The sequence below is a fragment of the Oculina patagonica genome, chromosome 9, assembly GCF_052425735.1.
Source record: "Oculina patagonica isolate OP01 chromosome 9, crgOcupat, whole genome shotgun sequence".
Taxonomy (NCBI): domain Eukaryota; kingdom Metazoa; phylum Cnidaria; class Anthozoa; order Scleractinia; family Oculinidae; genus Oculina; species Oculina patagonica.
The window spans coordinates 31,937,936-31,951,849 of record NC_135766.1 but is presented as its reverse complement, the minus strand read 5'-3'; positions in this window follow the sequence as shown (position 1 = coordinate 31,951,849).

Below are 13,914 nucleotides of genomic sequence, written 5' to 3'. Positions count from 1 at the left end.
GATATTTTTAATCAACCGTTGAATAGTTTTCAGCATCTCATGTATTAAATCTGCAGTTTTCATATAATAGTGAGTTAGATAATTTATTCGAAGAATACAGCCTTTGTTTTATCTAAAAATTGGATTTTATGATACTCTCTACCATTTATCGGATATGCAGTTTTACTAAAAGCGATTCTTTGTACATAGTAATCTGAACTGATTTTAATGCTAGATGTATTGATATTAAACCCAGAAAATGTTTGATCAATACTCATAACATTATCGCAAACAGCGATTCTAAATTGATCCTGTATCTTTGTATACCAGAGATTCATATATTTACCTATATAACCATCTCTAATTTGCTCTGTATATGAATCTAGATCATAATCGAGGAATAGCTTATTATGCTCCACTTTAACCCACGGAAAACTAAAGCTATCACCATCGATAAATTCAATTTTAATCCTTTTATTATCACTGGGCTTATAGTCATATTTAAATGCCATATATATAGTCCAGTCATTGGATTCAGTGATATTTTCATTTAAATTAATTTCAAAATCATTCATAAACCCCATATTTGGATTAAAATCTTCTAACATTTTGGTGGTATTAAATACGAGATTACCAATTAATCCAGAAACAACAGCTCCGTTGCTATCTGACATTATGAATTTAGAGGCATCCGTTAGATCGAAATAGTACTCAAATATTTCACTATAATAACTTTTGGGTTGGAGTGATAATATTTTTGTTTCAAGATAGGCCTTAAGATTATCATTGAAGCTATTCAGTTGTTTATAATTGACGGCTTGGCTATCACTATTTCCCTCTTCAATACCATAAATAGCTTTATTATCCATATTGATCGCTGTGTTGAAATTAATTTGGTCATTAGCTATATAATATATTTGATCATAAATACTTGTTTCGACATTGGATTGATGACCAGATATTCCATAAACAGTGAAATATGTCTGTAGTTTAGGGGCATAAGAGCTTCCTGTTTTATTTTTCATGACTAAATCGAGATACAAGTAATTGTTTCCGATGCTTTGACTTTTTGTGAATTGGCATATCAATCTGACATATTTTTGTGTTTTGAACGTTTTTCTGCTAACGTTATGAATAGTTTCAATGGATGATGTGGCATATATTTCTGTCAGGGTCAGGGTCAGGGTCAATATCATCACTAACCCACATAATCTCAAGAACAGCAGTATATTGATCATTTGTCAATTTAAAGAGATTCAGTCCGATCCGTGAACTGTAATAACCTTTTGAAGTATCAAGCAACAATTTCATATCAACTACCTTTTTATTTATTTGATGTGGTGATTTTTGAAAGGTTACAATAGTCCCTAATTCGACATCATTTTCTTCACTCACTTGTGCATTGGGATCATCCATTATATATTTGAATTTATTTTCACCATTAGCTGATTGAACATGACTTTCACCAACATAATCAAGCATGTATTTTTTGTTTACAGCGTCTGTATCATTGCTTGGTGTTTTTATATTTGTTATTTTATGAGAGTTCATATCTAGATCAGCTTGCATTGAATTACTACCATGGATATTTAACCTATTTTGTACGTTTTGTACTATGCCATTGGCAACAGCTTTAGTTAGAAAAGTACTGTCTACATATTGCTTTGAAGGTTTGCTTTGAATACTGGCGGCTAAAATAGCACTTGTTTTTTTTGTCTGGAAAGTAGCATTGACATAAATTTTATCGGCTTTTAGTGCGTCTTGGGCATCAATGTACCTTTTATTCATTACGTTAGACAAATTGCTGTAATATTGATCAAAATTAGGTACGTTTATTATACTGTTAAACGTTTGTTCGTTATTGGTACTAAGATCGGCTTTATTTTGTATTTTACTATCTATTTTTTGTTCAAGATTGGTGTCCATTAAATCAACGTATTCTTTCGATACTAGGGTTGTTTTTTGGTACAATCCATCATAGTACGGTGCACTGTTGTTTATCGTTGCTTGGTTGGCATCGAAATCGTTTCCAGCAACATCTTTTGTCAAACAATTCAATTTAAGATATCCTTTGTTGACACCTGAAGACAAATCAAGAGCATACGAATCGTAATCAGCATCGATAGCTACATCAGCTTGTGTATTTAACCTGAATATCTTTTTGTTATCCATATCGAAATCAGCTCCCAGTTGTTTAAAACCAATTGCAGGTTTTGCACTTTGAGAATATTTGGTATGCATAAAATCATTTTCGTCATTAATGTACCCCATTTTCTGTTAATATGTTAGATTAAATCTTCTCATCGAAATTTTTTGTTATGAATTTACGTGGTTTATCAATATATAAAAAGCTGAATGGGTCTTTAGTTGCTTGCTCGTATAGCTCTTTTGGAATACTGTTTTCACGGCATATCAGTGCCCTCTCATTAGCACTTGGGAATTCGTAAATACAAAAATGCGAACAGTTAAGTCTTATGTCTTTTTTCGTTTTAAAATAGCTTTGAGACAAATATATCACGCTACAGTTTTTATGTCTCCCTTGTATAAAATAATCGATTAATGGTTTTTGATTTTTATCACAAACATAATCGTCAAATATCACGAGCTTTTGATTATCATCATTTAGTTTAGAAACAGGAATTATTTGGTCGTTACTAGCTTCAATAATGTTATAACCAGCTTCATCGCTTATTGGTTGGAACACATTGATAAGATTCTGGTATTTAGACTGGTCTAAATTTTTTGCATATAAATATATTTTATCGAAATATAATAAATTGTAAATCATATGCATTAAAGTATTAGTCTTTCCCATATTACTCGGAGCGCAAAGTAGCATCCGAAAACATTGATTTGGCATGAAATCGTATACTTGTTTAAAGTTCGAGACTATATCGTCTTCAGTGTCATAATTTGGTATTTTCATATCTATATATATCAGTTATATAATATGAAAGACGCCTGAAAGACTGATGAAAGACCGATGAAAGACTTCTGGAAGACCGATGAAAGACTGATGAAAGACTTCTGGAAGACTGATGAAAGATTGATAATAATCTACACTAATATATATAAATGAGTCTATTAGCTTGGCAAAAAATTGCTGATCAAAAAGAAGAAGTTGAAAATCAAATCAAGAATATTAATAATCAAATAATGTCTTCAAAATTGCAAGATGAATTAGGACAAATCAAATTCATAAAAATGTTTAAACCAGTAACATCTCGTCTCGACACACAAATTGAAGCAACTAAAAAGTTGAATAATAATAAAGGGGTAAGAGAGGGTGATCCTCTTCCAGAATATCCAATTGAACCAGAAGATGAGGATGAGGATGAAATGCCAAATTATCCACCCCCGATACCAATTGATGAAGATGAGGATGAAGATGAAATGCCCAATTATCCACCCCCGATACCAATTGATGAAGATGAGGATGAAGATGAAATGCCCAATTATCCACCCCCGATACCAATTGATGAAGATGAGGATGAAGATGAAATGTCTGATTTTGAAGTATCACCCTCAATAGAACGGAAGAGAAAAGAATGGGCTCCTAGTTCAGTCAAAAATGCTGATCAAAAGAAATTAGATAATGAACGCAAATATCTAGCTGAAGAAAGACGTCGCGTCAACGTTTTATTAGGGAAGCTCTCGAAAAGTGGTAAAAATTATGTTAAAACGGGAAAGTATCGTGGGGTATCATATGATGATCTATTAAAACAATCAGATAATTTTACAAAACAAATTAACAATATTGAAAACCAGTTGTTATTAACTAAGCAAAAAATACAACGTATGGAGTACAAACGGGTTCCTTTCTCAGCTTTGGATTTACAGGAAAAATCAAAAAAATTAAAAAAGACCCCCCGTAAAACTAAATATAAAAAAAAACCAGCCATAGAAAAATCATTATATGATAAGATAGAGGGTATGAGGAGGGACACAGCGCCTGATTCTGATAGAGAAGACGATGAATGGGAAGGTGGTGGTCTAACCAATAATTATAAGGCTATTTATTACAGAGACCCTGAAAAACTTATTGAAAAACTGGATTTAATTTGCGGAAGCATTAACGCTGGGAATACGAGTTATGAATTAAAAAACCAAGGTATTACAATATTGGATGAACTGTTAAGAGTGAAAAGAATTACAAAGCGTCTATATGAAAAAATTTATAACAACTATTTTATCTAATTTAAATATATATAATGGAGAAGCATTTAATACTTAGTTCATTCAGGGCGAAAAGACAAGCCAATAATTATAATCAGAAAGCACATGATTTTACAATTTATCTTGACCAGCCTTTATTCCTTGATCCAAATAAAAATTATGAAATGGCGTTGGACGAAATAATCAGTATGACATATTCGTGGTATAACCTTTCAGCCTCATTCGGTAACAATAAAATAAGATATCGAAAAACCGTTGGTAGTGATACAAGTTTTAAAAATATTGAATTTCCTAATGGAATGTTTTCATATACAGACATTGATACTTTTTTAAAAAATACAACTGGTAAAGATGGTAATGATTATCCATTTTCAGTTACGTTTGATTTATCATTATTTAGAACAATAATAACCATAAAGCAAAATTATGAATTAGATCTATCTGTATCAGACTTTAATTTGATTCTGGGTTTTGAAAAGAAAATTTTAACTTCAGGGAGTAATATAAGTGACAAAATACCTGATTTAACAAGGAGCGTTGATATGATATGTATTCATTGCGATTTGACTAAAAGATCCTTGACAGATGAATCAATAGACGTTTTATTTTGTTTTAGTATTATAGCACAAGGAATTCGTAGGTCATTTCCTTTCACTCTTGAACCGAGAAGATTGAAATTTTCTCCAATTAATAAAAATAGCATTGATTCAATTCGAATATATATAACCGATTCGTATAATCGTCCCATTGATTTAAATGAAATCGATACGGCGTTTCATATCGTTATCAAAGAGGTGAATTAATCTAAACTAATAATATAAAATGAATCGAGTATACGAATGGTCAAAATTTTATAACCCTAAAAAAGGTTTATATCAATATCGCCATAAAGGATCAGGTTTAATAACTAATGATTTATCAAATATCGGACAATATTCTAAAAAAATGATAAAAGATATCAATAAATCACCAATAATCAAAGCACAAAAGAAAAGTTTAAAATCCGTGTTAAATAGAAGTGAAAAAGCTGGTGATCTTATTTTGAAACGATTAGCACAATTGAAGTAAATTATCTAATCTAATAATATAAATGAGTTTCAGAAGCATAGAAAATGTTGAAAAAGTTGATTATCTCCGATTCAATCTGCAAACACCCATTATTCGACCTGCAAATGGGCTATATCAGGAAAAAACAGGGTATATATTCAATATGACTGATAGGTCTAGTTGGTTTGATTGGTATAATGGGTATTTTATCGTGAAATATAAACTTGAGAAAAAGGCTGATGGATCGAACATTGCGGTCAATGCTCTAGAAACACCTGCGCTAACGTCAACGATAAATGATAGTACCAGTATTATAAATCACATTATGATAACTTCAGGAGGTAAAAAACCTTACGATGGTAATGACATGCATAAAATCTGTTTCATAAAAGGATTGCTTGAATTTTCTGATGACTATAGCCGTACAGTAGCTACCAATTTCAATTGGTATCTCGACGATAGAGCTGTATTAGCTGGCGATTTAAGAACAGCCCCAAAAGTAGGAGCAATTAAAAGAGCTGAATTGTGTTCACAATCAAAAGACGTATACGCAATCATTCCGTTAAATAGGTTTTCAATTTTTCAAGAACTCCGCGATAAAATGATACCACCAATGCAAATCGAACTAAACATAACACTAAATGATGATAGAGAATTTATTTATAGAGTTGCTGGGGATGAAACACGATATGTTGTTCAAGATTTTCAGTTATGGCTACCGCGTTTAAACTTTACATCAGCAGGACAAAAATTAGTGAATAGTAGTTTTTTAACAGCAACAAAATGGACATATTTAAGAGAATTTATTAAACATTCATCGCCAACAACTGCTATTTCTGGGATATATCAAATTACACCAGCTATTAAAAATGCAAAACATGTTTTTGTATATCTGCAAAGAAACAAGTCAAATAATGAATTAGAAAACCCCTTTATTTTTGATACTTTTAAAATAAATGCGGGTGATAATGCATGTACACTATCTACCTGTCGATTGCAACTTGGAAATTCATATTTTACTCCAGAACTAGAGTATGATTGTGATTTTAAACCAAGATTATATAATGACATTCAAGAATATGCATTCAGAACCAACGACTACAATACAGGAACTCAGTTAAATTTACAAAATTATTCTGAATTATTTCCTGTTATCTATTTCGATTTAAGAAATCATAAGGAATCGGTTACTGATGATCCAAAACAGTTATTGTTTCATTACAGATTGAATGTACAAGCTACTGACGATTATATGATATACGCTGTAGTTCTTTATGAAGAAAAAATTGTAATTGACAAAATTGGGAATGAACTTATTTTTATGTAATATTTAATCTAACACTATTATATATAGAGCAAGACTATGAGCACAAAATATATTTCAACATATATTCCTTTAACAGAAGGCCAAATGAAAAAGCTAGCCAGATCAATCAAAAATTCAAGTGAAGTGAGTTTATTGATTGATAAGCATCAGATCAAAAAGAAGGGTAATACTGAGTTATACCTTACAAAAAGACAAATAACACGGCACAATAAAGTAAAAAGTGAAGGAAAAGGCATTACACTGACTTTATCTAAAGCCCAAATAAGTAAAATGCGAAGGGATATGATTGGAAAAGGAATTCAAGTCACTCCCCCTCAAGGAGGGACAGGAATGCAAATAGAATACCCTTATTATTCACCACAAAGACCAAAAAATGGTGGCAAAATCAAACTACCAAGTAAGAAAGATGTATTATCTTACAGATCTCCTCCAGTAATAGGATCATGGGGTGAATATGATAAATTTCTTAGAACAGGTGGATTAGTGCTTCCAAAAAAAAAAATCTTAAAACCGAAAAGAAAGTAATAAAGCCAACATTCCATAAGAATATACCGATGAGTAATTTTGATCTAATAAAATGGTGCAGATATTTAAGCATCCCAATTAGTGATGTTTTGTCAAGGGATAAAAGAGTACCACATAACCATAAACAAGCATTATTTATTTACAATCTTGAACCATCTTATATGAGCGGTAGCCATTGGGTTGCAACTTATGTAAAAGATATGGTAATCAATTATTTTGATAGTTTTGGTATGCCTCCATTTCAAGAAATAGTCGATCACGCAAAAAAAGAAGAATTTAACATTGATACATCAAAACAATCAGATACAGAATATAAATACAACCACATGCGGATACTTCTCTTTATACTTTCTCAACGAAATGAATAAGGGAAATTCGTATTATAATTTATTAAAAGTGTTTGACATATATGACACAATGAATAATGAAAAATTCATTCAACATTATTTCAGAAATATATAACTCATATATATACAATGACTAAAACGTATTGCGTACGTGAAAAAAGACAAACTAATTCAGTTCCTAGTTCTGAAAAATATGTGAGAACAAAAAACAATCGTTTATTGCTCAAATCAAAATGCGCTTCTTGTGGTATTACTAAAACCCGTTTTGTTAGTGAGAAAAAAGGGCGTGGAGTAGGTGAAACGATTAACAAAAAGGTCGGCGAAAAGATTCCAGGGTTTCAACAGGCTCAAGACTTAGCATCGGCTATCATGGCAGTTACCGGAGGTGATAAAGATCTATTTAAAAAATATTGGCGCGGTGACTTTGCTAAAGGTATATTTAATAAAAAAAGCGGGATTCAGACATCTAATTTTTGGAAGCCCGCTGGTGCATATGCACATGAAAAATTTAATCCATCATGTAATTACACAGAATATAAAAACGGCAAATGGATTAATCATTATTGCGATTAATATCTAATCAATATATATAATGTGCCAATCATACTGCGTTTCATGCAAAAGATATACCGATTCAATAAATCCTAAAAAAGTCAGAAGCAAAAATAACCGGCTCGTGGAGAAATCGATTTGTTCTATATGCAAAAAGAATAAAAGCAAATTCATCAAAGAGCATTATGGCGGGGCTCTTGATATTCAAAAACACTTATCAAAACTTGGAGAACTACACATGAGAACACCTACAGGCAAAAAGTATAATTATTGTGGACCTGGAACTAAATTAGAAAAAAGATTAGCATCTAACGATCCTAAATATAGAGATCCAATAAACAATCTAGATAGCATATGCCAACAGCATGATATTGACTACAGTAATTCAAAATCACTAGCTGATAAACATAAGGCAGATGATCTTATGCTTAAGAGAATATCAAAAATACCATTTAAAGACCGTCCGTGGGGAACAACAGGGGTACAAGCTTTAATCGCTAGTAAAAGAAAAATCGGATTGGGTATAAAAAAAAGAAGCCAAAAAACGGAAAACGGCGTTGAGTAAAAATGATTGGTCTCAACAATTAGCCGATGAGTTACATAAACCAATCAGACGAAAATTTAAAACTAGAAGAGTAATATCAAATGGAATTGACGACATATGGTCTGCTGATTTAGTTTTTATGGATAAACTTTCAAAATGGAATAAAGGTTATAAATATCTATTGACTATAATTGACGTATTCAGTAAATTCGCTTTGGCTATACAATTGAAAGATAAGAAAGGTGCATCAATAACTAGCGCTTTCAACAATATTATCATTAATGACAAACGTAAACCCGAATTTCTCTGGGTCGATCAGGGATCTGAATTTTATAACAAAACGTTCAAGGAATGGCTAAAGCAAAATGATATTAAGATGTATTCCACTTTTAATGAAGGTAAAGCTGTTGTTATTGAGAGATTTAATAGAACTTTGAAAAATAAAATGTGGAAGCAGTTCACTGTTCAAGGTAACACACAGTATTTAGATATGCTACCCAAACTGGTAAAAGAATACAATAATACAAAACACAGTTCAATAAAGATGACACCAACTGAGGCTTCAAAGAAAAAGAATGAAGGAACTGTTTACTTTAACCTATACGGTGATATGGAGCAAGTATCATCTAAACCGAAATTTAAGGTTGGTGATAAGGTCCGAATATCTAAGTATAAACGAATTGTTTTCGATAAGGGTTATACACCGAATTGGAGTGAAGAAATGTTCGTAATTACTAAGATCCAACATACTAATCCCATTACATACAAAATAAAAGATTTGAATGATGAAGAAATAAAAGGTAGCTTTTATGAACCTGAATTATTAAAAGCAAAACAGGATGTATTCAGAATTGATAAAGTGATCCGTAGAGATTATAAGAAGAAACAAGCTTTAGTTAAGTGGAAAGGATACAGTGATGACTTCAACAGTTGGATTCCAATCAAGGATTTGAAAGATATATAAACAATTTTTAATTTTATTTATGGAGTATATGTTAAGAGTGCCTTAAAATCAATTATCAAGTATTACACATGCAAATAAAAATATTAAGTATAATATTTTTATAAATCAGTATTTGATTACAAAAAATATTTTAGGACATACATTCATTTTAAAAAAACATTGAATTTATCAACAACTAATTTTTCATCCAATTGGTCTTCATTATAAAAAAAGGTATCAATATTTATAATACTACAGCCGTTATCAAAAAGCATTTCGACAATATCTAAATTAAACAAATTTGATATTACGTAATTAGTATCTTTATAATTATCAAAATATGCTTCAATATAATCAGCCCATGGGTTAGCACCACCATCCATAATAACTACACTCTTTGGCTGATTAAATACCATGTGCTTGAAATTAAATTCATCTTCTAAGATTTTAGCAATTATTTTAATATCATTCGATCTATCATTTTTATCCGAGGTTAAACCGATTATAAATCTTTTATCATTCATATATATATATATTACAAAGAGATTTTATTTTTATATGGTTTTATGCGTTTTTTCCTTAATGATTTTAAATTATATTTTAAATTAGTATGAATATTACTGATATAACTTTTAGTAAAAAACGCATAAAACCATATAAAAATTTCTAAAGTATATATATATATAAATGGTTGAAGTCCGGAGATATTTTACTGAAAAGGACAAAATGGATGCAAAAAGAAGATCGAAAAGAGTATATGCTTCTAAAAAGGAATGGTTTTGTGTCATTTGTAATAATTATAACTATAAACTAGCCGGTAAATGGAGACATCTTTTAACACAAAAGCATATTAATAACAGCATCATTTACAACAAAAAATCAGATTAAATGCACTTTATAAATGATATAAAAAATAATGTATAATAAATATTATAATGACATCAAATTACATCAAAAAAAAATTTGTTGATATGATGAATATTATAGAAAAACATTGCATTAAGGACAATATACATTTCTTACAATTAAGTGAAAAGGAACAATCAGATAGATTAGCTAACATTTGTACTGATCTCGGTATTATATCAAATATGATCCTACATAAAAACATGTTCAAAAATCTGATAAAAATACAAAAATATTATATTGAAAATATAATATAAGACGTTCAGTTTAAAAGCACTGTATATAAAATTTTGAAAAAGAGTATAAGAGATTTTGAAATAAATTTCAAAAACATCATAAAACTCGGCTTCGCTTGGTTTTCCAGATTGATATTTCAGTTATGATATCAAGGCTTGTTTAAACGCACTGTATCTAAAATTTTGAAAAAGAGTATAAGAAGTTTTGATTCCATTTTTTGAATCCAGTTTTGGATCCAGTTTTAAATCCAGCACTGGAAAGTAGTATGTACTTGGGGAGATGAAATTATTTTTTAAAAAATGATTTCGTACCCCCAAGTACTATACTACTACCGCGTTGTGCTGCATATTTGATAGGGACTTTAAGATACCTGGACGGCTGACCTCGAGGACGGTAGAAATTCGCGAGGAGGACTGGGCTGATGTCGACGTTCTTGGCGAGAACTTCCAACGTTAAGAGCCGGCGTGTGTGAACGGAGGACGGCTTCGTTAGTGGATCAATAATTCCTTAGCCCAAAACATGCGAAGAAAAACATTTGCGCTCAGTTAGCTCAAAGTGTGGGACCAGAAAGCACTATTTTCATTCACAGGGTACAAATTCCAAGTGAAATTTTTGTAGAAACACAAGCAAGAAAGTTCATGATTTCGCGCACGTGGCTTCGCCATCAGCGTTTATGCAAAGCACAGCAAATATATTCACAACCGCAAAAAAAAAACTTTACTTCTAAACTTTTTATCAGTACCAGACCAAGAATACCTAAAGGACCACCTAACAAAGTAACAGAATTAAAAAAATAATGAGATTTTTAAACGAAATCATACAAAAAGCACTCCCGTTCACTGGTGGACGGCAAAACTCTACTTCTCACGTCCTCGACAACAGCTGGACGGAGCTGGACGGCAATGTGCGTGGAGCGGGCATGCGCAATATGGGCTACACGCGAAAAAATACTTCCGGTCAGCCGTCCTCGAGGTCAGCCGTCCAGGTATCTTAAAGTCCCTGATGTTTGCCCAAGACGGCCGTACAGGGATGGCAGAAGCACGTGCAGAGCTATTGTACTAATAATTACACCTTTTGTTTTCTTCAAAATTTCTCTGACTTGTCGCGACAATTTTGTTTTTGTAAAAAATGTTATGACATTTAAAACTTGTCCGCTAGTGCGATTCGGCCCTAAGTTACATTTCTAAGTTACAGACTTCCAAAATAAAACATGTTTAGATACCATTAAACCGTGAAAAATAGGTAAATTTCTGATATAGATAGTGAACAAAGTGTTACACCATATCCGGCAACGCTAGCGCTTTAAACGAATACCTCTCAGAAGTGCGTTTTAAACCTCTGTAAAACTTCACTTACTTGTGTGAACCATTTGTTTCTGCTAGTCAGCGGCTGTCACGCATCGATATACTGCAACGATCATAACATCTGAAGGAATCTTCCGCCCTGAGAAGCTCAGCAAGCATTCTGCAGGATGGGTTCTGTTCACTGGATGAAAAGTGTGATGGCACTCGGTTTGGGACTGGAAATGAACTCCTGGGTACACGTGATTTGCTTCGACCGTTCTTTTCAATTTAAACAGCGAGATACCGCTGATATTTATTTTTCTTGTCAGTTGGTCGTCGCATGTCAGCTTAATGGGTACGCCGTAGGACTTTGCTAAGGACATGAAATACATTTTCAATTTCACAATAATTTTATTTTTGCGGTTTTCAGTGATATGCGAACTCTGAAATTAAATCCTCAACCAACGGTTTACGCTTTAATTTTTGCTGCCGTCAGTCATCTTAGCGGACCTTTCAGGAAGCAGAAGTTTACTTCAACCGGGTCAAAATGTCACGTTTGTCAGTTTTAATTGGTAGATTTATATCCATTTTATTTGTTTCGGCTTTTCATGGTTCGTTGGCTGTCGCCATAATTATGGTCGTTAGTTGGATTTTGAATTTCAGAGTTCGCATATCAGTGAAAGCTGCAATAAAGCAAGAAAAAAATAAAATAAAAGTATTTATTTTTTTTCCAAGAGGGCACGGTAACGAATCCTGCAATCTGATTGGTTATTAGCGCGGGCAAGATTCTCCTATATCTGCCCACGGGCCACGGTAACGCTTTCGTGAGTTTCATTTCGCGGCGAGACGAACGAACCCATGACAGTTTTGCTCCCCAAAATGATTTAAATCGATGTAGTTGCTCACCAACCGTTGTAAATTTGAAAGGGAAAATTAGCAGTGGAATTAAAGGCCTTGAAGTTTTCCAAAAGGCGAGTATTTATTCTCTTTAGTGACAAAATGAAGTTATAGTTTTATGGCCGTGGTTTGCCGATCGTTGTTTGTGCATTCGCACTGATTTTCACGCCATTGCGGTTAACTGCAAGTCGCCGGTTTACAGACTCGATTTATCCTTTCAAACACCTTGCTTCTCTGCTACTTTTCTCCAAAACCGAATACTGCTTATCGCCATTCAAGAAAATGAGATGCTTTATTATAAAACAGTCAAATTAATTCTCGCAATATTGTGCCGTCACTGTGCAGGCGACCAAACTACACATTTCAGCTTCATTCAGTTTCACTTTCGCAAACTTTTTGTCAAAACAGAATACTGTGGGAATCAACACAGAGGTTTTTGACTCGTTAAATGCAAATGTAAATAGCTAAGTGCTTTCCAGTCCGAAAAGTAAGTTTAATTAACTAAAGAACTCACAATGGAGTTAAAAGTGTTTCGGAACTCGCTGATTGCTCTGTTCTACATTGTGCTTTTCTATTATTTCAGATGCTTTTTTTCTTTTTTTTTTCAGATGAAATTTTCCTTGAGTACTGTTCATTTTAGTGAATTTATTTTGTTTGGCAGTAAGCTCTTATAGCAAACAGATCATTATTTACTCTTGCCGTAGCTCATTTATGGCGATCGACTCAACATTGGATGCGCGCGTATATAAATACAAACACATTTGGCAAGAAAGTCTTTGTAGGTTTTTAGGTGTTTTTTAATCAAACACATTAAAGTAGGAAAAAATAAATAAGTTATTTACCGGCTTAGGGTTGGTCCGTATAGTGAAAAACTGTGACCTCGGCCTTGAAAATGCTGCCCTCGGCCTGCGGCCTCGGGCAGCATTTTCAAGACCTCGGTCACAGTTTTTCACTATACGGACCTCCCAGCCGGCAAATAACATATATATGTTCGGCGGTGAAGGGTGGGGGAGTGCAGTTTCACAAAAGAAGGCGATGTTTCACGTTTGATAGAGTTTGCTAGCTACCAGTTCGGATGAGAGCCAGAAAATAATAGTTATTCACGACACACTTACTCAAAAAAGGCCTATTGTACCGGCGTGTACAGTAGG